Source organism: Leptonychotes weddellii, chromosome 6 (genome assembly GCF_054177405.1).
Source record: "Leptonychotes weddellii isolate Sample4059 chromosome 6, ASM5417740v2, whole genome shotgun sequence".
NCBI classification, from domain to species: domain Eukaryota; kingdom Metazoa; phylum Chordata; class Mammalia; order Carnivora; family Phocidae; genus Leptonychotes; species Leptonychotes weddellii.
In genome coordinates, this window is record NC_138374.1 from 58,927,343 (window position 1) to 58,950,990 (window position 23,648).

Consider the following 23,648-nt stretch of genomic DNA (forward strand, 5'->3'; position numbering starts at 1 on the left):
TTCCTAAGGTAGAGTGGGGAGGGCACAGGCTTAGCAACCAGCCAGACCAGAGCCTGAGTCCTACTCCATTACTTATCAACCAAGTAAGTAACTTAACCTCTGAATTCCAGTTTTCTCTTCTGTAAAATGTTACAATACGTAACCCCATGAGATTGCATAGTTCTTGGCAATTACCAGGCACTCAAAGAATAGCATTTATCCCTCTTTTCCTTTCCCCTAAGATTAAAAACCGCTTGAGCCCAATAATGTGATGAAAGTAAAGGCAAGAAAAAATATTCTGGAGAATTACAAGTAAAAATACGATGTAGTATGTTTTTAAGGTCATTTTTAACATTTGAAACTTTGTCCTTCTAAACAAATCTCTAAGTATGTGAGAGAATGGCTTATCCACCTCTAGTTTTTTGTTTTTTTTTTTTTATCTGTTAAAGTGTGAGTGAATGAAATGGAATTCATAGAATGGATCTCTAGATCTGAGCCAACTGCTATAAAAACTCTAAGTTCTATTTTCTTTATTTTTATTTTCAAGTGTAGTGTCTATGTAGCTATGCCGTCATTCATAAACAGGGGAAGAGCAGCGTGTACAAAAGAAACATGTCCTGGTGTAGTAAGTCAGGAAGGAAAGTCTGCTCAGCTGGGCAGGCACTGGACGGGTGACTCAGGTCTGTGCAAATGTCCCACCCTCCCCTGGCCAACTTTTGCCTTCATCTGCCCTCCATGTTTCTGGTTTCCTGGCTGGCGTGAGGTCTGCCGAGCAATTTCAGGTTAATTTCTCTGTCTTTTCTCTAAAAGATTGAATCAGCAAAGGTCTAAGGGGGCGTGGGCTTTAGCATATCTCACAAATCACAAACTTCTTAATAAATGCCCCAAACAATAAAAATAATACAAGGCAAAGGACCAACTTCTTCGTCCAGGGCATCACTTCTGTACCAATTTTTTTTTAAATGCACATTCAGCGTTCATTCTTCCCAAGGGAGTTTTATTAAATCCAGCTTATTTGATGACCTGTCTTTTTCTCTCACTCTATCTTGCAAGTACATACGCTTTTGGGCCCAAGAGAGGCCCAAAGGGCAAGGGCTGCACAGAGCTGTAAAGCCAGCAATACTGAAACTTATCTGACCCTCACCTCGTTCGCAAATCTTGCATCTTCCAGTCATTGGGGACAAAAATTCCAGATGGTAGGGAGGTGGTTTCGGTCCTGTCTCCACCAACCTGCTCTCCAGCCCCTCTGCACTGTGGGGGGCAGTGGGAGAGGGTGTGTGATCAGAACATTCCTAGCTTCTCTGGGTCAAATTCCACTCGTGGGTAAAGTGTCAGGGTTGGACTAGATTTCTTGAGTTCTCCCGCACGTCTGATTGCTCTGCTGAGGTGTGATTGAACAATGAACCTTCACAGGGGTGGTGCAATTCTCACATTCTAGCAACGGCAGCAATTCCCTAAGGCAGCGGCCACGGCTCCCAGAGCCACCTTCCACACTCCGTAAGTCCTCCGGGCTGCCTCTGCCCACTCCATTCATTGCAGTATGAGTCTGGACCCCCAGCCCTTTGAGTTTTTGACCCCTGGGATCCAGTCTTACGCTAACGTCGGGACCACGCTCCCGTGTGTAAGAATGAGCTCATTTTCAGTTCTTAGTGGATCGGTGCAGACTGGCCTGAGCAGACATGGGAGTGCTGGTCATAAACTCTCTGTAAAAGAAATCTGGGAGGGGCACCTGGGTGGTTAAGCGACCGACTCTTGGTCATGATCTCAGGGTTCTGGGATCGAGCCCTGCTTCAGGCTCCGTGCTCAGCACAGGGTCTGCTTGGAATTCTCTCCCTCTCCCTCTGCCCCTCCTGCTGGTGCTCTCTCTGTAAAAATAAATAATTAAATCTTTAAAAAAATCTGGGAAAACTTGGTGGAGATGAAAACAGGGACAAGGCACCTTCAGAAACCAATTGGGGAACACAAATATTTTTCAAGCAGGGTTTCCTTGTCCTCAAAATATAATTTTATATACATGGATTTGTTCAACCAACTAACTATCAAGATGACACTTGCTTTGGTGGTTAGAGGGTATTTGAATCAAAGAAAAAACTTTCTAAAATATCTTTTATCAAAATATATGGAGAAAAGTACACACGCTATTAGTGGGCAGGTCAATGCATTCTTATAACGTGAACACATTGAGTAACCACAAACGAGCTCAAAAATAGCACAGAGTGATAAGCCCTCATTCTATGCTCTCTCCTTCTCAGAAATACATTTTTGATGGTGTTGACAGCATCACCTCTCTATGTTCCCTTCCAGAACCATTCCTGGGACCACCTCCCTCTCATTCTCACTGTTACTTCATTCCCCGCCCCCAATCTTTCTCCTTCTCAGGACAAAACAAAATACGAAATATCAACTAGCACTGGCCATTCTTTTCCCCATAACCCGAAAGTCAGTAAATTGGGTGGAAAGGAATGGTGTGGGGCAAAAGGGATGAACCACTGTTTTCATATCTGTATGACAACTTGATATGTATGGTCAAGGTCCTCAGGATTTTTGGAGCTCTCATTTCAGGTAGACTGCACCATGCAGCCAAGATGAGAAAACAGAGGCTCAGCAAGGTGAGGCAGCTTAATCTGGATTTCAGAAAACGAACCTTTGCAAAGTGTGGTGCCTGTGTCTAGGTCAGAACCAGAGGCTTCAGGCTATAAAGGGAATTCTCAGCCCCGTAATGGGTGGTGGCCCCGGGCCTCTTTGAGAAGCTGGTAGAAGGTATGGTGCCTCTTCCCAGAAATATGCATACACTGAAAATGCATATCACTTTAGGGGGTCCCCTCACCCAGGGACTCCCTGGATTCCTAGGAACCATCCCCAGTCTGCTGCAGTGACTCTCTGTGGGGACAGAGCACACATCCAGTTCAGCTCCCATGCCCATCATCTTCCAGCCAAAGATCGGAGCGTACTGTCAGTGCGGTGCACCTGCCCGACGGCCTGAACTCGTACTTAGATGCCCCCTCTCTCCCAGCACGCTGTGTGCACTGCGGGTCGCCCTCCTTTCCCATGGAGCTGTCACAAAGGACAGCCCTTGGCATCCTCACTCCTCACTGCCCAGGAGCACCGGCTCCACAAAGTTCTGGTGCCCGGTTCTCTGGGATCACTGCCAGCTGGGTATACAGCTCCGGCCAGGAGGGCGCCCGGCGGCCCCAGGAGCCTGGGAGACCCGGGGCCACTCGCCCTCATCCCTAGACCCCGGCTTCCCCCGAATGCACTGGGTCTTTGGCGAGCCGCTGCGGGCACGCGGAGGGCGGCGGGGGCTCAGAGGCGGCGGGGGCTCAGAGGCGCCGGGGGACGCGCGCGTGTGCGCACCGACAGGGCGCCTGGCCGGCGGTGCCAGGCGCTCCCGAGGCCTTGGTGGCCCCGGGCCGGGCGGGGGCCGCGGTCCCGGCGGTGCCCTCTCTCCTCCTGGCCGGCCCGAGCCGGGCCGGAGACGAGAGAGCTGGAGCAGCGCCCCTACCGCCCGCTTTTCCGCCTCCATCTCCTCCGCCTCCTCCTCCTTCCCCCAGCCACCCGCGCAGTCACAACCGGTTCAGACTGGCCAGGGTGCCCCGCAAAGGAGAGGGACAGGGGCCAAACAGCGGGGAAGAACTTGCCGGGAAGAAGGAGGCGGAGAAACAGAAGGTGGAGCCCAGAGGAGGGGGCCGGCTTCCTCTCTCCCTGCACGCGGCCGCCGCCGCCGCCGCAGGGCTCGGCGAGGGCAGAGGGCGGCGGCTCCCGGGGCCGCGCGTAGCGGGACCGATTGCCCAGTACTCCCGCAGGGGCCTGGGCCCCCGGATAAATACCGCCCGGCCGGCCCGAAGCAGCAGGCGAGAGCGGCGGCCGCGGTCCTCACCGCACCACCAGCCCGGCTCGCCCGGGGCTCTGCGCCCCGAGGCCGCTACCCAGGTAAAGGGCCAGAGCTCGCGGGAGGGTGCTCGGCGGCCGCCCGCGCTGCCTCGCCTCCCAGAGGCGAGAAGTAACTCCCCTGGCTCGGGGCAGCAGGAGGCGGCGGCGGCGACGCTGTCACCCGCGGCCAAGCACTTTGGAACAGCTTTCTGGTTTGGGGTGTGTGCCGGGGGCTGAGTGTCCTCGGTGCGCCCGGCCCTTGATACCCGCCCCTGCGGATGGGGTGCTTCTCCGCGGTGGGCAAGTTTCCCCAGCAATCTGAGGGTCGCATTTTGCACGGAGGTGGAAGACAGAGACAGAGATAGAAAGACCGCCAGAAAAGGGTCCTGAAGGAAGGACGGTGCCTACGGACCGGGCTCAGGGCCGCGGTCTGTCCCGGAACTCCCGAGACAGCTGCTGGTGGCAGAGCGGGGGCTGGGGGGAATGCGACCAGGTGGCCCCCTGTTTCTCAGAGGGCAGCGAGGCCTCCAGGTACCCCGCCGGGGCGCTGGTGCACGCCGCCGCCCCCGGGTGCTCCGGGGCTGGGAGGAAGGCGGCGCGCGGGTTGGCGGAGTCCACGCCGCCGCGCCAGGTTCAGCACCACCGGGTCAGTCCGGGCGACCGCCGCGGGAGGTACGGGCACCTCGGCCGCCGGGACACCGAGCGGGAACTTGGGAGGACTTGGTGCTTACCGCTCCATCTGTGGCTCGCCCCGGGTAACCTACTCTGGCTTCAGCAGCGCCAGAGGCTTTGGAAAGAGCTGACAACTATTTAAAAACTTGGTCATCAAAACCAAATCAATGCTTCTTCTGTTGCCAGTTCTAATTCAGCACAGGTCAATGCATCCGGGCTGTTTAGGCGGGATTTACACTAAATAATATACTTATACAGTAAGTTATTTAATATAACACTTTTGGGATCAATTTCCTGGGTCACAATTAGTTTGGGTGTATTTCTTTTTTTTAATCTCGAATTATCTGTATAGTAGTTCAGATTGCAGATGGATCCTCCCTGCCAGTAGGTTATTTAGTTGTTCCATCAAATTGTGTTAATTTGGTATGTCCTGACAGTTTCTTAGATTCAGGTTTGTTTTAGCTCTGAGAAATGGTTCTGGCTGGTTCAGGCAGAAGATTGAGGAAGCTGGGGAAGATTCCGAAGTGAAAGTATCGATATTCATTACATGATCACACCTTCTTTTAAATAACATGTCACTAGCAGGGTTAGTACTGATATCATTGCTAGAAATAAGTTTTTTTTTTTTTTTAAGGCCCTGGGAAATGGAAATTACATAATAAAATAGTTCAACCTGAACATTTGGGACAATTCATAATTTTAGCTCCATTAAGAACATCCTTCTCTGTTGCTTCCCTTTTGTGTGTAGGCGAGTGGGGGAACAAGGACCCTTCATATCAATCGGATGAATCTGGGGAAGGACAGGTGATAAGGGGAAGGACGCTAGGAATCTCTCCCAACTTCTGGCTGTGACTCTGAAGGGACTGAGGTGAGGGTGTGTGTTGGTTGAGGTCTGAAACTACCAAGACAGACCAGAGCATGGTGCTTTGGATTGGATCTGGTCGTGAAACAGGAGCTAGAGGAGGACAATTAGAAAGATGTGGCCAGATTTTCAAGGTTCATTTCCTCACCCCAATCTTTTGAACCCCCAGTTTTTGTGGTCTTTTACTCAAGTGAGATATCTCTTGACTTTAATTTATAGACAACAGTTCAGTATAGAAAGCCAGTGGGAAGGTGCAAAAAACCACAGTGTCTTGCTTGTGTTAAGTATAGCTTTTCAAGAAAGTTTCACCTAATGACTTAAGTTTTAGTTAAAGATTGCAAGAGTGCATATATTTTGAGCTAGTTGGCCTTTTCTTTGGGAGGTTCTTTGCAGATACCAAAGTATTCCCTGTAGATAATGAGATTGAACTAGAACTTAACAACCAAGTTCAAGCGAAGAACACATGGTCCCTGCCTTCAAAGAGTTTAGTCTAGTGGGAAAAATGGGTATGTTTACAAATACCTACAATACAAGATAGTATAAATGGAGTCATATGGCAGTAACATCATTAGTGTGCTATTGAATGGCAGAGAAAAGGGAAGGTTCATTCAAGGTTAAGAACTAAAAAAAGTTACATAGCAGGTGTAGCATTTGAGCTGGTATTTGAAGAAGGAAGAGGATTTCCTCCATTGAAAGGAGCCTTGCTGGAACAAGCAAATAGCACAGACTTCTGGAAGTCCAATGTATCCAAAGGAAGCAGAGTGGTTTGGAGTGATTGGAGCCTGGAATTTAAGATAGATAAGGCTGGGAGGTAGGATGGGGCTAGATTGGGGAGAATATGACAAGCCATGTGAAGAAATTAAAAATCATTGAACATCATCATTATTGTTATTACTATTTATACCAGCAATGTAGTTATACCATCCTTAACTGTAGTTTATACCTTGAAGTTCAGTTTTGTTTATACCCTAAAATAAATAAGTGGATAAAATCTCAATGGTATTTGCTTCCTATTAACATTACTATAAAAGAGTAATGTGTTTCAAATAGCCTTTAATGCTTTATATAATTCCGACAGTTTTCCCCCCAAATCTGCAGTCTTACGGTATACCGACTCTTGGTTTGATGAAAACTCTGGATAGGAAGACACCTCCACTTTCCTGGGCAATATGCAGAGTAGAGCCACTGTCTATTCTCTGTTTCAACTGCCAATAATAATAATTATTATTAATGTTTATTAAACATGATGTGTCATGTGAGTCACATACCTTATTTCATTAAGGAAGAAGGCATAATTTTGATCTTAGGCTGATAATTTTAAAAAAGTCACTCAGCTAAATAGATGATGGGACCAGGATTTGAAGCCAAGAAATGTCTCTCAAAAGCCCATCCTTTGAACTATTGTTGAACTATCAGGTAAGAAGGACATCATACAGGATAACTTGTTAAAAGAAGTTAGAAACTGGGCGCCTGGGTGGCTCAGTTGGTTAGGCGACTGCCTTCGGCTCGGGTCATGATTCTGGAGTGCCGGGATCGAGTCCCGCATCGGGCTCCCTGCTCGGCGGGGAGTCTGCTTCTCCCTCTCCCGCTCCCCCCTCTTGTGCTCTGTCTCTAAAATAAATAAATAAAATCTTTAAAAAAAAAAAAAAAGAAGTTAGAAACTGAGCCTGCTACCTGTAGAAGTGTTTCTCTGTTTTTAAATTTGCATCCTCATTCCCATCATTCTGATTTTATTTTTTTAATTGAGTTATAATTGACATACAGCATTGTATTACTTTTACATGTACAGCATAATGATTTGAAATATGTATATATTGTGAAGTGATTACCACAGTAAGTTTAGTTAACATCCACCATCACACATACAGTTTTTTTTGGAGGGGGGGGTTTCTTTTTTTTAAATTTTAAGTTCAATTAATTAACAATATAGTGTATTATCAGTTTTAGAGGTAGAGTTCAGTGATTCATCAGTTGCATACAACACCCAGTGCTCATTCCATCACGTGCCCTCCTTCATGCCCACCACCCAGTCACCCCATCCCCCCCCACCTCCCCTCCAGCAAGCCTCAGTTTCTTTCCTATGCTTAAGAAGTCTCTTATGGTTTTTCTCTCTCTGGTTTCATCTTGTTTTATTCTTCCCAGGTTGTTTGTTTGTTTTTTTTTTTTTTTTACTAACCAGAATCATGCTGTATGTATTGTTCATGTGCTTTTTGGAGATGTTCTCAGCCTAGCACACTCCTTTTATCCATTCTATATTCCACAGAAATAGATGTTTGGGTTGCTTCATTCTGCTGTTATAATTATTCCCACTTTTGTGCACAAACTTGGGCACAGGGGCTGAAATTTGAGGGGAACAGTGTCAATTTGAGCCCTTGGCAATCTGAGGTGAAGGCATGTTGACTTGGCATTTAGCAGGTGGCAGGCCGTGCACGCTGACTCGGGCAGGAGGGCAGCTGGACCGTGAATTTGGGACCCACAGGCTGATGGCATCGTGTGTGACAGGGATGTGGCTGGTTTTGCTTTTAATTTTTGTTTTTCTGGGAAACTTGATCTCTCCCTCTATTCTAAATGAAAGCCTTGCTGGATAGAGTATTCTTGGCTGTAGATTTTTTCCTTTTAGCAGTTGGAATTTATCATGCCACTTTCTTCTGGCCTGCAGAGCTTCTGCTGAAAAACCCACTGATAGCCGTATGGGGTTTCCCTTGTATGTACTTGCTTTCCTTTCTCTTGCTGCTTTTAAAATTCTCTCTTTATCACTACTTTTGGCCATTTTATTTACTTTGTGTCTTGGCGCAGACCTCTTTGGGTTGGTTGTGCTGGGGGCTCTCTGTGCCTCCTGGATCTGGATTTCTCTTTCCTTGCCCAGATTCAGGAAGTTTTCAGCTATTATTTCTTCAGACAAATCTTCTGCCCCCTTTCCTTGCTCTTCTCCTTCTGGGATCCCTATCATGCGACTGTTACGCCTGACAGTGTTGCTGAGTTCCCTGGGTCTGTTTTCATTTTGTGTATTTTTTCCCCCTCTCATCTGCTCGGCTTGATTGCTTTCCATGACTCTGTCCTCCAGGTGGCTGATTCTTTCTTCTACTTCCTCTTGCTTGCTATTTATTCCAGATGGTCTATTTTTATTTCCATTTAGTGAGTCCAATAGCTCTAATTGGTTCTTTTTTATGTCTTCTAGCTCTTGGTAGAGGGTCTCATGGAGGTCCTGCAGTCCTTCCTCAATTCTAGCAAGCATCTTTATGAGTGTTACTTTAAATTCGCTATCAGACATATTACTTATCTCCGTTTCACTTAGGTCTCCTGCTCTGATTTTGTCCTGTTCTTTGATTTGGGACATATTCCTCTGTCTCCTCATTCTGTCTCTTGCGTTGTCTGTTTTTCTGTGTTAAGAAAGTCAGCTACGTCCCCTGCACTTGAAAGTAGTGGCTTTATGAAGAAGAGGTCCTGCAGTGCAATGTCTGTTCCCCAGAACCTGGTGCTTCAGGGGGTGTCTCCTATGTGTGTTGCTCCAGCAGTGTCCTACCATTGTGGCTGGGATGTGTTTGCCTTCAGTCCTGTTGTCTGCGATGGCTCCCTGCCTGTTGTGGGCAGAGTCTGGTGCCTGTGGTGTTAGTGGGCTGCTCCGGGGCTGCCTTGGGCTTGAGTTGAGTCAGACCAGGTGTTGGCCAGAGATGAAGTAGCACCAGACTGCAGGCACTGTCCCTGTGTCGTTCCCAGAGAAGCTTCTGCTGGTGGGTGGGGCCTGCAGTCAGACCCACTGCCTGCCCTTAGCCCACTGCTGGGGTCACAGTCAGACAGGTGTGTGGTTATCTTCCCCTCTCTCTGGGGCAGGACTCACTTTGGAGTGGTGCTGACCCTTGTCTGAGCCGCGCGCACACTGCCAGGCTTGTGGCTCCGCTTTGACGGGATCTTGCCAAGAGCGATCGGAAGGGGTGGATCTGCTTCGCTGTGGCCTCTTGTCTATGCTGGGCTGCGGAGAGTCTGTTCTGCCAGTTTTCGGGCTGCTTTCTGGGTTATTTATGCCGACGTGGGTGCTCTCTAGGCGGCCACACGGCAAAAGGTCAGCCCAGGGACGTCCTACTCCATCATCTTCCCAGCAGCCTCTCCACACATACAGTTTTTTTGGTGATGAGAACTTTTAAGGACTACTCTCTCAGCAACTTTCAAATATATGATATGATGTTACCTATAGTCATCATATTGTACATTACTCATCATTTGATTAATTTTACTTTACAAATTCATGATGAGACATTTAAATGTTTTAACACATCTTCAAACTGTTCTATGATCTTGTGCTTTTATGACGCACTCATAAGAAACTCTTCAGCACTTTGAGAAGAGATAAGATATGGATGAGAAAAACATTAGCGAATGTGACAACATTAAACACAAAGATCAGATCTGCCAGATTCTCTGGAAGAGTGTCAATTTCAAATATTCTTCTCATTATTCCCAATAACCCTCCCAAATGTACCAGATCTTTTTGTATTTCAACATCCCATATATGTTGCCTTGTGTCTTGAGCTTTTATTCTGAAAGTGATACAGCAAATATACTAATTTGTACATGACATACTCAAGTGCGCTCAGACAACAGATACAACTCTACATAATCAAGTGCAAATTATGCAGAACATATACTAAGCAAAAGAACACACCAGTGTAAATATCCTCATCGCACAAACCGTATCAGTGTAGATATCATCATGACACGAACCATATCACTCAAAGTGTGGCCCAAGTAGTAGCTACTACAGCAGAGAAAAGCTGAAACAAGAGCCCAGTAGCATAGGGAACATGATAAGAGTATGGGATGCAGGGAAATGATTATACCAACTGTATATAAGTGTCTGGCTCTCATTTTGCCTGTTCTTAACTCTGTTAAATCTAGATCTTTTCATCTTTTCTCAGGCTCTGAGTGGTTTACAAATTCGGCCATTTTCTCTTCTGAGCCTGAGAGCAGGACTGGAAATAGGTGACTGTTCACTGGATTGGTCAGTGAGGGACCATGGTACTGGCCTCTCCTTTAGCCACGCTATCCCTAGATTGGTGGTAGCAAGTTCATAGGGTTCACTCAGGGGAGACAGGCAAAGCAGGTGATGGGTAGAGGGTGGAGAGAACACAGGTGCAACTCTAAATGCAGGTCAGCCTTGGTCCTGTGTCAGGGAGATGTTAGAGAGTGGCAGGAACTGGAGGGAACATGTCCATTCAATGAAGGTGAAAGCTACTCAGTTTCAGCCAGCTGTTATGTGGGAATAAGGGCCCGTGTTGCCAGATCTTCCGATGGATTTTCAAGAGAATCCCAAAATTCAGATTTTTAGGTGAAATCTTCCGGTTTTAAAACATTGGCAATTGCCAAAAGTAAAACAAAAATAAAAATAAAATAAAATAAAAATTGTGCAGGCCAACAAGATGCCTCTGGAGATCTAGGGATCAGATCTGGCCTAAGGGTGGTCAGTTTGCCAAATGATTCCTAAGGCTCCTTCTGGCTTCAGGCTTCCATGATCCTACACTCAATCCATGTTATCTCTAACCTATTTCTTCCACTTTGCTAAAACAGAGCCCAGTACTCACCATATCTAAGTCATGCTTTGGAGGATAACTTAGCTTTGGAGGAGCTCTTTGCTAAGTGCTGGGCTGTGATTGATTTGTAAGGCCTTAAAGAGTCAAAGGATGTCCTTTTTTGATGGTCATACTGTTTTCATAATTCAGAGGCTCCAGCAGTTAATTACTTGTGTTAATTATCCCTTTTGGGGACGATTAATGTGATTTAATTCCAGGGCCCAGAGCTATTTCTCCTGCTCTTCCTTCTCACCCCAGTGTGAGATAATAACCAGTTGGGAAATTGATCCTGGTTCCCCCTAGGGCAAGTTGTATTTGTAGCCTGGCTTAAGGTGCTTGGACAAAGAAATCTTCATTGTCTTTACCCTGGCAAAATTTCACCATGTAGTCTGCCTCTCTTTTTTAAACTAAGTATTTGAGAATGCTCTTGAATTGCAAACTGAATTAAGGGTTTGGCTTTTGAGTTGTGTTAATACAGCAGTTTAGGGTTTTTTTTTTTTTAAAAAAACATATCTATATGGACCGCAAAGTAAAAGTGAAAACAAAAAGTAATGGATTTGTGTATGATTCCAATCCCAAATTATTTTTAATAACTCTGGATCCTCTGCAGTGAAAATTCCTTAATACAATTATTTTAAAGCTCAGTCTTGGATTTGACTGGCTAAGATGTGTTCCTCACTTTATGTCAATGAGCTGTTTTACAAACAAGAGAGTCTGACTCTAACTGAAAAGTTCAGAGCAGATGTTGACAATGAGAAGGAAGCATTTGAGTAAACAAAACAAGAATGACATGTTTAGAGAAACCACATATCTTCTTGAGACGGAGCTGATTTCAAGAGGACGAACTGAAGGCTCTGGATGATAGTTCTAAGCCACAGTTTGTCCTAGTTCTGGCTCCAGAAATGTGTCACCCTCGCCCCCCTCCCCCTTCCCGCCCCCTGGTGCACTTCAGTGTGTCAAGCATGTTCAACATTTAAAACCACATCTGAGAGAATCAGGTAACTGTCTGACTATTAAAGACATACCATTTGATGTTATATTGGTAAAAAAAATTTGAATTAAAAAAACCCCCACAATTTCTTTATATTTACCCACATATTTAGCTAGTCCTTCAGAATCAATGACGGGAAGCAGCCTCTAAGCTCCATAGAGGCAGGGACCACATGGTCTTGGTTCCACCATGCCTTCTAATTCATTTTCTTCTAAATAAATGCATGATATCTTCTAAATGCACTTAATTCATTTTGTTGAATGAGAGATGTTTGATTAATCATTTTAATATACAGGAGAGTTAGGTAAGTAGGTTTTCTAGCATTCATTAATTTCATAAAGATTTATTGAGCTTTTCCTATGGGCCCAACACAATTCTTAGTGCTCGGGATGTGAGACAGGCTTGTAGGTTATCAAATAGTAACAAATAATAACAATATATTGGGTATATTGGGATGAATGTTATAATAGCAAGATTGTCCAAATTGGTGTGAGATCTTAGAGGAGGAAAGACTGACTGTTGGAGAGTCAGGATGACAACAGTAGGAGGAGACATTTTAGGCTAAGTCTTAAAGGAAAAGCAGGACTTTGTCGGTAGGCAAGTTGGAGAGAGGCACTCGGGGCCCCTCTCTAGAGGAGGGACGGAGCGTGGCCCAAGTGCTGAATTATGACAATGGCTTGGGGACAACAGGTTTGTGGGACATCCTAGAGGGGTGTAGTTGGGGGCTGGATTGTTGCAAATCATTAGAGGAAAACAAAAGGAATCTAGTAACTTGCTGGGTATTTAAAGATGTAAATATCTAATGTATGGACAAAACATGGATTTGTAAAACCAATTTTTCATTTTCCTTTATAAGTTTTGAATAATGTTATTCATTGATGGGGCTGTAAGCTCCATGAGGGAAGGAAAAATCTTGGATTTTCTTATGTGCTTATACTCACGAATTAAGCAGAAAACTTGTGCTCTGCTATGGACAGACTGTGAGTGGTGAGGTACCGCTGAGAGATTTGAGAAGTTGGAGGCAGAACTTGAGATGATGAGTGAGAAGCCTGGTTTGGCAGCAGCCTGCCAGATGCACTGCAGTGGGGAGAGGGCAGAAGGATCCATGAGTAGGTGGCCGTGAGGGGTTTGCAAAGAAGAAGTAGAGGAAGGGTCCGCCTGCAGAGCTCGTGGTCGGCAGGCCGGTCCTGGCTGACATGGGAAACCGGGGAGGAGGGGCGGGGGGGATGAAGACGGGGATTTCTGCTTGGGCAAAGGAAAGCCTGGCCTGTGTTGGTTTTCCAGATGAAATTCAGGAGGAGGAGGAGGAGGAGGAATTATGGCTGTGTTGAATGGGGCCTGAGCACAGCCAGGTGGGATCTTGATGGAGAAAATGGTAAGAAATGGGTTGGACATGTGGGTTTGGAGTTCTGAAGAGAGGGCAGACTTGGGGACGGAGACTTGGGACTCCACCCTTTGCTGACATGCGGTCCCTCGGTGAGGCTAGAGAGCTTGTAGGGTCAGGTGGGTCCGGAAAGCCAGGGGGGCCCTGGTTTGCAGTGAAGAAGAGATGGGGGGCACTGTCAGGAGAGTGGTGGAGTGCAAGCCTGACCTGACCCCGGGCTGAGGCGCTGGGGGCTCCGCAGCCAGAACATTTCTCTTGTGTGGACACGTGGGAACCAGAGAACAGTTGAGGAATCGTCAGGAGGTGAGAAAGCAGAGGCAGGGAGCCTGTTCTTTCAAGTTTTTCTAAGAAAACCTGTGAAAGGTGCAACAACAATAATGAGAACTGTAAGCACTCACTCTCTGCCAAGCCCCGGGCCTCGTGTTTCGTAGGGATTCTTTCCTATATTCGTCCTAAAAATCCTAGGAGGATGGAGCTCTTACTATTTCCATTCTATAGATGAAGAAACTGGGAAGGTTGTGAACTCGCTGTGAGTCACGCGGCTAATGGCCGAGTTCAACCACAAACCCCAGAGAAATGACTCCAGGGTCCGTGTTCTAGCGCAGGGACTTGCAGCGGTTTTGACCTTGAACTTCAGTGGAATGTGTTTGTGGGCCCAGCCCTGCACACACTCACGGGCACAAACACTGAGGCACGGTCTCCCAGACTGCCATTGAGCCCTCACCACCATGTAGGAGCTTTCTTACATTTCCGATTCTTACCTATTTTGTTCTATTCTAAATTCCAATTTAAAAAAAAAAAATGTACTCACAATCCACAGTTGATTTCATGACCTGGGATGCGTTGCAGTATGGACAACACTGCTCCAGCCCACCGCTTGGCATTGCTTCCCAAACTGTAGCTTAATACTCTTTTCTATTACATTCCACAAATATTGATTGAGTGCCTATTTTATGCGTAGATGCAGAAAGAACCTAAAGAATATAAGATGTGCCCTGAGCACAGGAATTTTTTGTTAGTGAAGAGAAAGGGAAGAAGGCGAGTAAACGGCTAATTATAATGCACGCCAGAATGAAATAAGAAGAAAAGAGAGGTGTAAGCAACGTAGCATGGGAGTATAGGGTGATTAATGCTGGTTCTAAATGTATATTGATTTGACTAGTAGTGTTTAGTGTTTTTTGTGCTATGAAAGTATTAAAAACTTTTATGAAATTAATAGAAGTGTCTTTGGTAAAGACTTTTAAGAATAAACGCCAAGGGAGATTTGAAGACCATGATATTCTGTGTATTTTTCTCAAAGGTCCTGAAGTAGTCAAAATATTATTATTATTTAGACATCAGTTTGTTCATTGTAAGCCCCTGGATGATGTTAGCAAATTTACTCATATTAAAGTATATCCATTAAAGGGGTGCCTGGGTGGCTCAGTCAGTTAAACATCCAACTCTTGGTTTCGGCTCAGGTCATGATCTCTGGGTCATGAGACTGAGACCCACATCAGCGTGGAGTCAACTTGAGATTCTCTCCCTCTGCCTCTGCGCCTCCATCCCTAGCTTGTACGCTCTCTCTCTCTCTCAAAGTAAATAAAATCTTTAAAAAAATAAAGTATATCCATTAAAAAGTTTTAAAATCCAAGAATATCCATTAAAAAAAAGTTTACCATCAACTTCCTGAAGTAAAAGAATGCAACCGTACAGACTACTTTATGAATCTATATTAGGTGATAACTCCCCAGGTTAAATGGAGAGACCTTTAAACAGAATTTGACAAAAAGCCAAGGGACAGTGGCGTAGAATGAGGATTATTAATACCGACCTAAGTTTTATGTAGAGTTGTACACAGATTAAAAAGACAACTGTTGAGTGGTGCCTAGCTGGCTTAGTCAGTTAAGCGTCTGCCTTCAGATCAGGTCCTGATCCCAAGGTCCTGGGATCAAGACCCCGGTGACGGTGATGGGCTCCCTGCTCAGTAGGAAGTCTACTTTTCCCCCCTGTGCACCTGCCCCCACTTGTGCTCTTGCGCTCATGCTCTCTCTCTCTCTCACTCTCCCGCTCTCTCAAATAAATAAATAAAATCTTAAAAAAAAGGATAACATTCGAAAGTCCTTGGCACTGTGTATGATATACAGAAAACATTAATAGAAAATGGTAATTAGAAGTTATTCCATGATATGACTAAGTAGTAGTACATTTAAACCTTAGAAATTTTTCTTAAGTCCACTGTTTAGGGAATACCTAAGAAAGTTTGGTATCATTTTTGGGATTTAAGGACATTTTGAAATATTTTTCCATAGCCATGATTGAAGTGGGTAAAAAAAAAAAAATCAATTTAAATAACTAAAAGCAGCCAAGTCTTTCATTTTATGATTGTACATTAGGATGTGCAATTATTTAAGATGGCTTATACTGCTGTTGCCCCCTTCTTTTCCTCAGCAACCACATGTTAAAATCACCTGGAGCTCTCTAACAACCTGGCTCCCCTCCAGAGATCCTGTTTTCATTGCTGGAGGGTGGGCCCAGGCATGGGTCATTCTTAAGCTCCCAAGGTGATTCTGCTGTGTAGTCAGGTTTGCTGTCCCCTACAGATCTTAATGCTTAGTGTGTAAGTACGTGCTTAGTAAGCGTGCTTAGGATGCTTTGATGATTAGAAACAAGCTCAAGCGGAGATACAACCTTAATATGGGGTTCTTCATTTGCCCCTTTGATGCACAAAGAGTTACCACTTATCTGGAGAACTGGTTTAGAAAGGAAGATCTTAGGAGTCTTTGGAATAAGAAAGTGGTTTTTTGAACTGGGAAGAATAGAAAACTGGGGTATGAAGAATACAAAGAGGAGCTCGAGCTCATGTGGTGCTTTAAGAGGCGAAGGAGCTGATTTTTTTTTTTTTTTTATTCATGAGAGACAGAGCGAGAGAGAAAGGCAGAGGGAGAAGCAGGCTCCCAAGGAGCACGGAGCCCGATGCGGGACTTGATCCCAGGACCCTGAGATCATGACCTGAGCCGAAGGCAGACGCTTAACCATCTGAGCCACCCAGGCGCCCAAGGAGCTGATTTTAAAAGTCGCTTGTCAACTCTGGTGAAAGGTGCTCATCTCCACTCTACCCACAAGTACGGCAGCGGCTGGGAAAGTTGCTGGGAAGCTGTGTGGCTTCCTGAGTTGGGAAGGAAAAGAAGGAAGGAAATGAAAAGTGAGAAAGAGAACAAAAGAAAGGAGATGAAAGCAAACCTCGTTTGGACTTCAGCACCTCTTTGTTTTGTCTTTTCTTGGCTGTTGGTGACCTAAGAGCAGAGGGTCCTTGTCCTTGTGTTCTTTCCGCACTGAGACTTCCCTCTTCCCATTTGCTGACTTTTTCTTACTGTCAGGAAATTATCCGAGATGTGGAAAATGTTATTTCCATATCCTTTTTTTTTTTTTTTTTCTGGAGGGAGGAATTTGGTAGTGGAGTGAGTGTGAGTGTGTGTGTGTGCGTGCGCACTGTTGTGACAGGGAAGGGGGAGGGGGCTGTGGTTGTTCTGGCCGGTGGTATTTGTAGTGATAGTACTTTCAGATTTTGAGAGGATCTCTGCCAAGATAAAAAATAATATTTTTATGACAAACAATTATGTTTAAAAGGACAAGAAATAATAATTTACATTGAAAGTACTGTGTACCAGGCACTGTGCTAAGTGCTTTATGTAAACTAACTCATTTCATCATCACAATAGTCTGATGAAGTAAGTACTATCACCCCCCCTCTTAGGGATGGAGAAAGTGAGGCACAGAGATACCGCAGTAACTTGCTGAAAGTCACACTCTTGGCTCGTATCAGAGATGGGAGATGCACCCAGGTTGTCTAGGACTCAAGCCCACACTCTTATTCCTTATGCTAAATTTTCTAGAATATATGTCTTCCTGTATTTATAGATGGAAATATCTGTGTATGTACTTGTATGAAGCTATGGCTACTGACATAACAGAAAAGTGGGAATCCTACTAACCATTCTTGGGACCACATAATACCATTACTAGAAGATCCCAGCTTCCCTCCCACTGCCTTCCTCAAACTGAGAGACTGCTTGGCTAATGTGAACCAATTAATAGGTGACTGTATCATTCTGCTGACAGCTTTATTAGAATTATCACCATCAGCCGCAGCATTATCATCATCATTAGAATCTGCTTAGTTTTACCTGCCAACCGCAGGCCTGCTCTGTTGGGGACGGCAGAGGCTGGGGACTGCAGATGCCCTCTGTTGGGGCATGTGACTTGGACCCAGAGAAGTGGGTCCATTTTTGCACCAACTGCCAGGAGAGCTTTGGAGTTGCTTCTCCGCAGGTTTTTCCTGGGCTGCTGTACTGCAGAAGGGTGGCATTATGGGTCATCGAATGGTTCTCTAGAAGTAGTGTGCCCAGGCTTGGCCATTTGGGACAGAGGGAAAGAGACAGGAAGATTTTTCTCTCTTCTGGCTGGCAACGGTGTGTACTTGCTCTCTTTGGAGACACAAGGGTGGACTCTGCTCATTCTCCAGCCTGGAAACCAGCCAACAGATTTTGGGGAGTTGCCACATCAAAGTGTGGGGTTAATATATTGCATTGCCACTACCAGTGGGGACAGAGCCAAATGTCACAAATGAAGAGTGAGCAGGCAACCATCCATTCCTTTGTTCTCCCTCTGTGCACTGGGGTGGCTAGAAAAATAAAAGCCGTGCTCTCCTGGGAAGGTCCAATTATTCTGCTCTCTTGTTTTGTAAAGTTAGGATTCTTTGGAGAGAGATGCTTACTTGTCTATAGCCTTCCAATTCACTAGGGCACATTAACATGTTGGAGGGTTTTTTTTTTTTTTTAAAGATTTTATTTATTTATTTGACAGAGAGAGAGATAGCGAGAGCAGGAACACAAGCAGGGGGAGTGGGAGAGGGACAAGCAGGCTTCCTGCCGAGCAGGGAGCCCGATGTGGGACTCGATCCCAGGACCCTGGGATCATGACCTGAGCCGAAGGCAGATGCTTAACGACTGAGCCACCCAGGCGCCCCTGGAGGTTGTTTTTTGAGTTGATACACTTTCTGACACTATTTTCTCCTATTTTCATTAAAAAAACCTTTTGCAAATCTTCAGATAAATGGATGTAATCATCTTTTAAAATTTTGTATCATAGACAATGATCCCCTTTTGCATTTTCTCAAATGTTGATAGAAAATCAAGAAAGTAACTTCGTCATGGTCCTCACTCCTATAGGAATTTTTGCTTTTGATCAGTGGAGATTTGGGGGTAAATAAGCTTTGTCCTTGACCATCTTATAAATGATGGGGTTGAGCTAAAAGAACAGCCAAGTGCTGGCTGCCACACTGGGGTGGGTGGGCTCAGGTACGAGTTTCCACATGTTCCAGTCTCCCCCTTCATCCCCAGCTCTTAACCTCTTCTCTCTCTCTCTCTCGCTCGCCCGTATCCTTTCTCCACTGGGAAAGAAGATGTGACGTTTGGTCAGAGGTTGTTCTCTCCTATAGGACAGTGATTCTCAACCCTGGCTGCACATTAGACTGACAGAGAGGGTCGGGGCCTACCCCAGATCAGGGCGGGGTGGGCTGTCCATCACAGATATTTTAAGCTCCCCAGATGATTCCCGTCAAGAGCCACTGGGACTGGGCAACCGTTTTCAGAATGCGTCTGTGGGTGACCTCCGTCAGAATCACAGAGTGATTTTTAAAAAATGCAATTTCTGAGGTTCTAACACACTAAAAATGCTTAGGACTTGAACCTGCAATAAAAGGAAACAATCTGGTGGTAAACATGATTTTTAAATTATTCCAAGTTGGAATCTGGCAATATCCAGATCTTGGTTTAAATTTTCTAAATATTAAGAGATAACTAAAGATTAAAAAGTCTTAGAAACCCTAGATTTAAATATGATTCAGTAACTAGTTGCTATAAAACTCTCTCACGTAACTAGTAACTACTCATTAAGGAGGCTATCAAGTGACCAGGAATTCTTTATGGTTTTTAAAGTAATAGCTAACATTTATTAAAACTTTTTACTGTGTGCTAGGCACTGAGCTTTGCACTTGAAATTCCCTGTTAATCCCATTTTAAGACTAGAAAAGTATGGCTCAAAGACATTAAGTAATTGGCTCAAAAACATGGTAAGTAGCATAGACTAGATTGCAAGCCGAATATATATATGTAATAACAAAGCTCCTAAAATTCTGGAACCACATACTAGAAAAATTTCCCTCTTCCTCTCTACCCCATCTTTATGGTAAAATTAAGAGGAATAAAGAGAAGCTATTAAGCAATTGAAAATGTTAACACACTTCTTAATCATTTTCTTTATGTCTTTCTTGTGTGTCTACATAAAACATCCAAACACCACTGATGTACTTCGGAAACCCTGAACTTATGTTTCATTTTCATTGCTTAGATTCTTCTTTTATGATGTATGGTCATTCCTGCACCTGAACAGAAAGCAGCTTTGCTTTCTTTTACTCTTTTGTTCGAGGAGCTATGCGTCGAAATAAGATTTTACTCAGGAGTTGTGCAAGCTGTACCATAATCTACTTTAAAAACATTTTAAAATAATTTGAAAACATTTTCATTACCCCAAAAAGAAACCATGTGCCCAACCTTGACGGGGCAGTGTTTCATCTTGGCCTGTGGTTTAGAGCCTTTCATTTAACAAGAGTAACATCAATGTAACTGAGGAAGGTCACGAAGCCCAGGATGACTTAGACTTTTGACACAGCTGTCGGATGACCAGGTCAAGATAAAACCAACCTGGAATCAACCATTTCGCCCGCCAAGGACATAGTCACATGATCCTAGGCTCCTAATTAAAAAAAAAAAAAAAGCTTCAGCACCAGCTAATTTGGCAGTGATTGAGATTAAAAAAAAAAAAAAGTTCTGATTTTACTGCCTATGATTTGAGCAAAAAATGTATCAGGAATCTTTACCGAGATGTAGGTCACAGTAAAAAAGGGGTTATTAGAGAATGATTATTGTGGGGGGTAACAAAGGCAAGAGGGACCATCAACTCAAAATAAGATCAATTATAAATCACTCCCAATTTGGCAAAAAATGGTATACTATGTATGTATACACTTCAGGAACAGAAAGCTTCTGTGTTAACAGTGAATGTTTATAAATGTCAAATATGCAATTCTGGGATCCTATATGTGGAGAATAAACATTTTCAGCCAGTGTAGGCTTAAGGAAATAACAAAGGATTGGCATTATTTGCACAGAACTAAATGCAATCTAAGGTACTAGAACTTAATCATCATGAGTAAAATGTAGATTTTCATAGACAGTCCCTTTCATTTTCCAAAGAAAGTAGCTTGGAATTTGCCCTCTGACAAAACAAATTCTAGCGTCTTTAAGAGATATACTGTCCTTTATACTATGATAATCTGATTTTCTTGAGTAATAATATCTTGTTATGGTGAGTTTTATTCATGCTGTCCTCTCTCTGCACTCCAAACAAGGTTTATAATATGTAGAACATATTTAATGTTTAAACTAAAAATAAGAAGTACACTTAAATGATAAGTTAATGTTAATTTTGTGATGTTCCCTTAGATCGTAGTGTGACAAAGAATGGTCTTCTCAAAATGGCTTATAATTTTGAGTTTTATAAGGTGTCTTGTCATGCAAAGTCTGGGTCTGTGAACACTCTGATTTAAAAAGATTCTAAATTTTCAAAGAATGTACTAGAATGTGCTACAATGTATTGTTTCCTAGAAGCATAATTTCATACAGTTAAATGAGTAAGAGCCCCAAACTTGGAATATACTCATGGAACACTAGTCCAAATAAAACAACACTCTCTGATGTTTACAGATCTTGTTATTTTTTAGGACAAAAAAAATCCATCACTTAGATAATATAAGTGGGTTATTAATGCCAGCATATATCATGTAAAGTATGAAAAAAAATCCTATCTTGGGGTTGTAAGTATAGGCTTCCTGATACACGTTCTTCTTAAATTTCAACTGAGGGTGCTACCTTTCTAATCTTGTTTTCCTCCTTGAGCCCTCTAAGACCTGCCTTCTTTACTTTCCACCATATGTAGCAGGCCTATCCTGATTCCACACCCAAGTTCATGTTGTTTTCTTGCCAGCGCCACGCTTTCCTGAATCTTTCCATTGTTCTTTAGGACCAACCTACTTCATAAGGCCTTCCACTCCCACTTTCATTTCCTTCTGACTCCCAAACGTTTAATAGCTGGCCACCTCTTTGGCGCTCAAAGATCACATGCTATCTTACCTTCCTAACTGGGGTGTAAGCTCCTAGAGGGCAAAGGCCATGTCATATTTCTTCTGATTTACTTTGGTATCTAGTGCAATATAATTTAATTTGCAAGTGATCAAAAAACCTGTTGAATAAAGATCACTTTTATAATGCTGTATTTCTGTAGACGTTAGTGTAAGTGTGCTTAGTGGAAATTTCAGTTAATTTGAAGTTTTTATTTAAAAAAAATTCCAGAGGAGAGATTTTTATCACATTGAATCATAAGATATGAATAGGAAGGATAATAAAGAAATTTCAGAAAAAAGTTATGGCATATCTATATTTCCTATATTATGCAGCCATAGACTATATTCCTAAGCTTACCCTTTGGCCCAAATGGAAACAAGTGGGGTATAGAAAGTTAATATAATTCAACTTGAAATCACTGCATACTCAAATTTGTTTATTCTGTTCTAAGTAAAAGAAACAAACACCAGCTAACTTAACAAAATTAATTTATTGGGTTTGCTCATAGAGTGAAATGAAAAGCTGGAGAAGCCAATCTTGGGTATCCCCTAGGTAGTCAAAGTAGTAGGAACTGACAGAGGGTCTCTTCAATGTGCTACCTTTGCAATCAATAAACTTCAAATGTCCATTTTTTTTCCTTATGGCATTTCACCTAAGATTCAGAAACCTGGGAGAGAGGGTCTGCTGCCCTTGCTGGGGTCAGGTGTCATTCTATAGATCAAGATCAAGGAATCTTGATCAACAGTCCTACCAGCTGTCTACCCATAGAGAAGACCTAAGTCCCCCAAAGGAAATTGGGAGCCATTACAAAAGGGGGGAAAATAAAGATTAGTCTATTCGTGAAATCACCTTGCAGAATATATAATTCCTTAGGTGAGAAACACCTAAGGAATAGAGGAAACTATAGGAGAAATGTATTTGTTACCCTGACAGAAAACAAGAAATCATGAAATGGTATTTTTCAGCATGTTCTATAGAGATCACATGTATATCAAACCATGAGACAATTAAAGGTCAGAAGCTGTTGGCCAACTCTTTATAAAAACTTGTCTTTCTAGTCAGAGTTGATATACACGGGAGCTTTTTATTTCAAAGGTTGTTCTCCCAAATATTTACGGTGAGAAGAATTCTCTGGCTCTTGTCCTTTGTGTTGAAATGTCACCCAAGGCAAGGCAAAGTAAAGCAAGGCCAAGGTATTTTGTGTATAAAGGCATTTCTGTCTACTTAAGTCTGTACACTGGGGCAAGGGAGATACTCCTCACCCGTTCACTCTTCCCACCCTCCAGAAAATACTAGCTTTCTTCATGATTCTGGTGCTTTGCCTATGTAATTGTGTACTTTTCCTGAAGTGCTGTAACTTTAAGATTTAAATGAAGGACAGTCTCATATGCATTTGTTCTTATACAGCCCTTTAGTCTCTTTAGAGTTTTGGCTATTGTTATTATATAGTATCTAGTTTAGGGAATCAAGAGTATATTTTCTTTAAAAGGGATTTTGACCAAGAAAAATTGCAAAGTACCAAATTGTCATTAGAAGGACCAGAATTATGTTGTTTGTTTTTACTAGAAAGAGTTAATTTCGATGAAGGGACATATCTGATTATTTCAAAGGATTTAGATATTTGGAAGTTTGCAGTATTCTGTCTGCTAACACAATCATTTGGTCTGAGAGGCTGGCTTTTGGACTCTACAGTCTTGTGCGCAAATTGTAACATCTTCCAGTTTTCAGTTATGAAATACTGAAAGTTAATTTATACAAAGGCCTGTGGTGGGTGGTGATGTGATTTTTGCCTAGTGTTCTGAATGTCAAAGTGAAGAAATTCACTGAAGCCCAGATAAATTGATGGGTGTGACTATGACTCTCTTAAGGTAGCCAAATGCTCCACCATCTAATTAGGGACATGCATGAATGGATGAATGATATTTTCCACTGTCTTTAGCTATTATCTGATGAAACCACAGCCAAGGGAATGGCTTAGAAAAATCTGTGGTCAAAGAAGACTCTGTTGAAACTGTAAACCTGACATGGTGCAGAGACATAGGAGGTGTAGATTAAGTGGGAAGCCCTGTGGGGGCAGGGAGGTCGAGGCTTGGGCCTCCTAATC

At 43.7% G+C, this 23,648-nt stretch overlaps 1 protein-coding gene across 5 annotated transcripts in view; it reads left to right on the forward strand.

The window, feature by feature from the left end:
- Positions 1-3,531: 3,531 nt before the first annotated feature.
- The window catches only part of SLC16A9 (solute carrier family 16 member 9), a 51,867-nt gene continuing 31,750 nt past the window's right edge, over positions 3,532-23,648 (forward strand). For 2 of the 5 annotated variants that reach the window (XM_031027389.2, XM_081824220.1), the window contains exon 1: positions 3,532-3,909. The gene's annotated coding sequence lies outside the window, so the exon portion shown is untranslated. Of the gene's footprint in view, positions 3,910-16,220; positions 16,402-23,648 lie in introns of all 5 variants that reach the window. The other 3 variants (XM_081824217.1, XM_081824218.1, XM_006732646.3) reach the window with 3 other exon arrangements.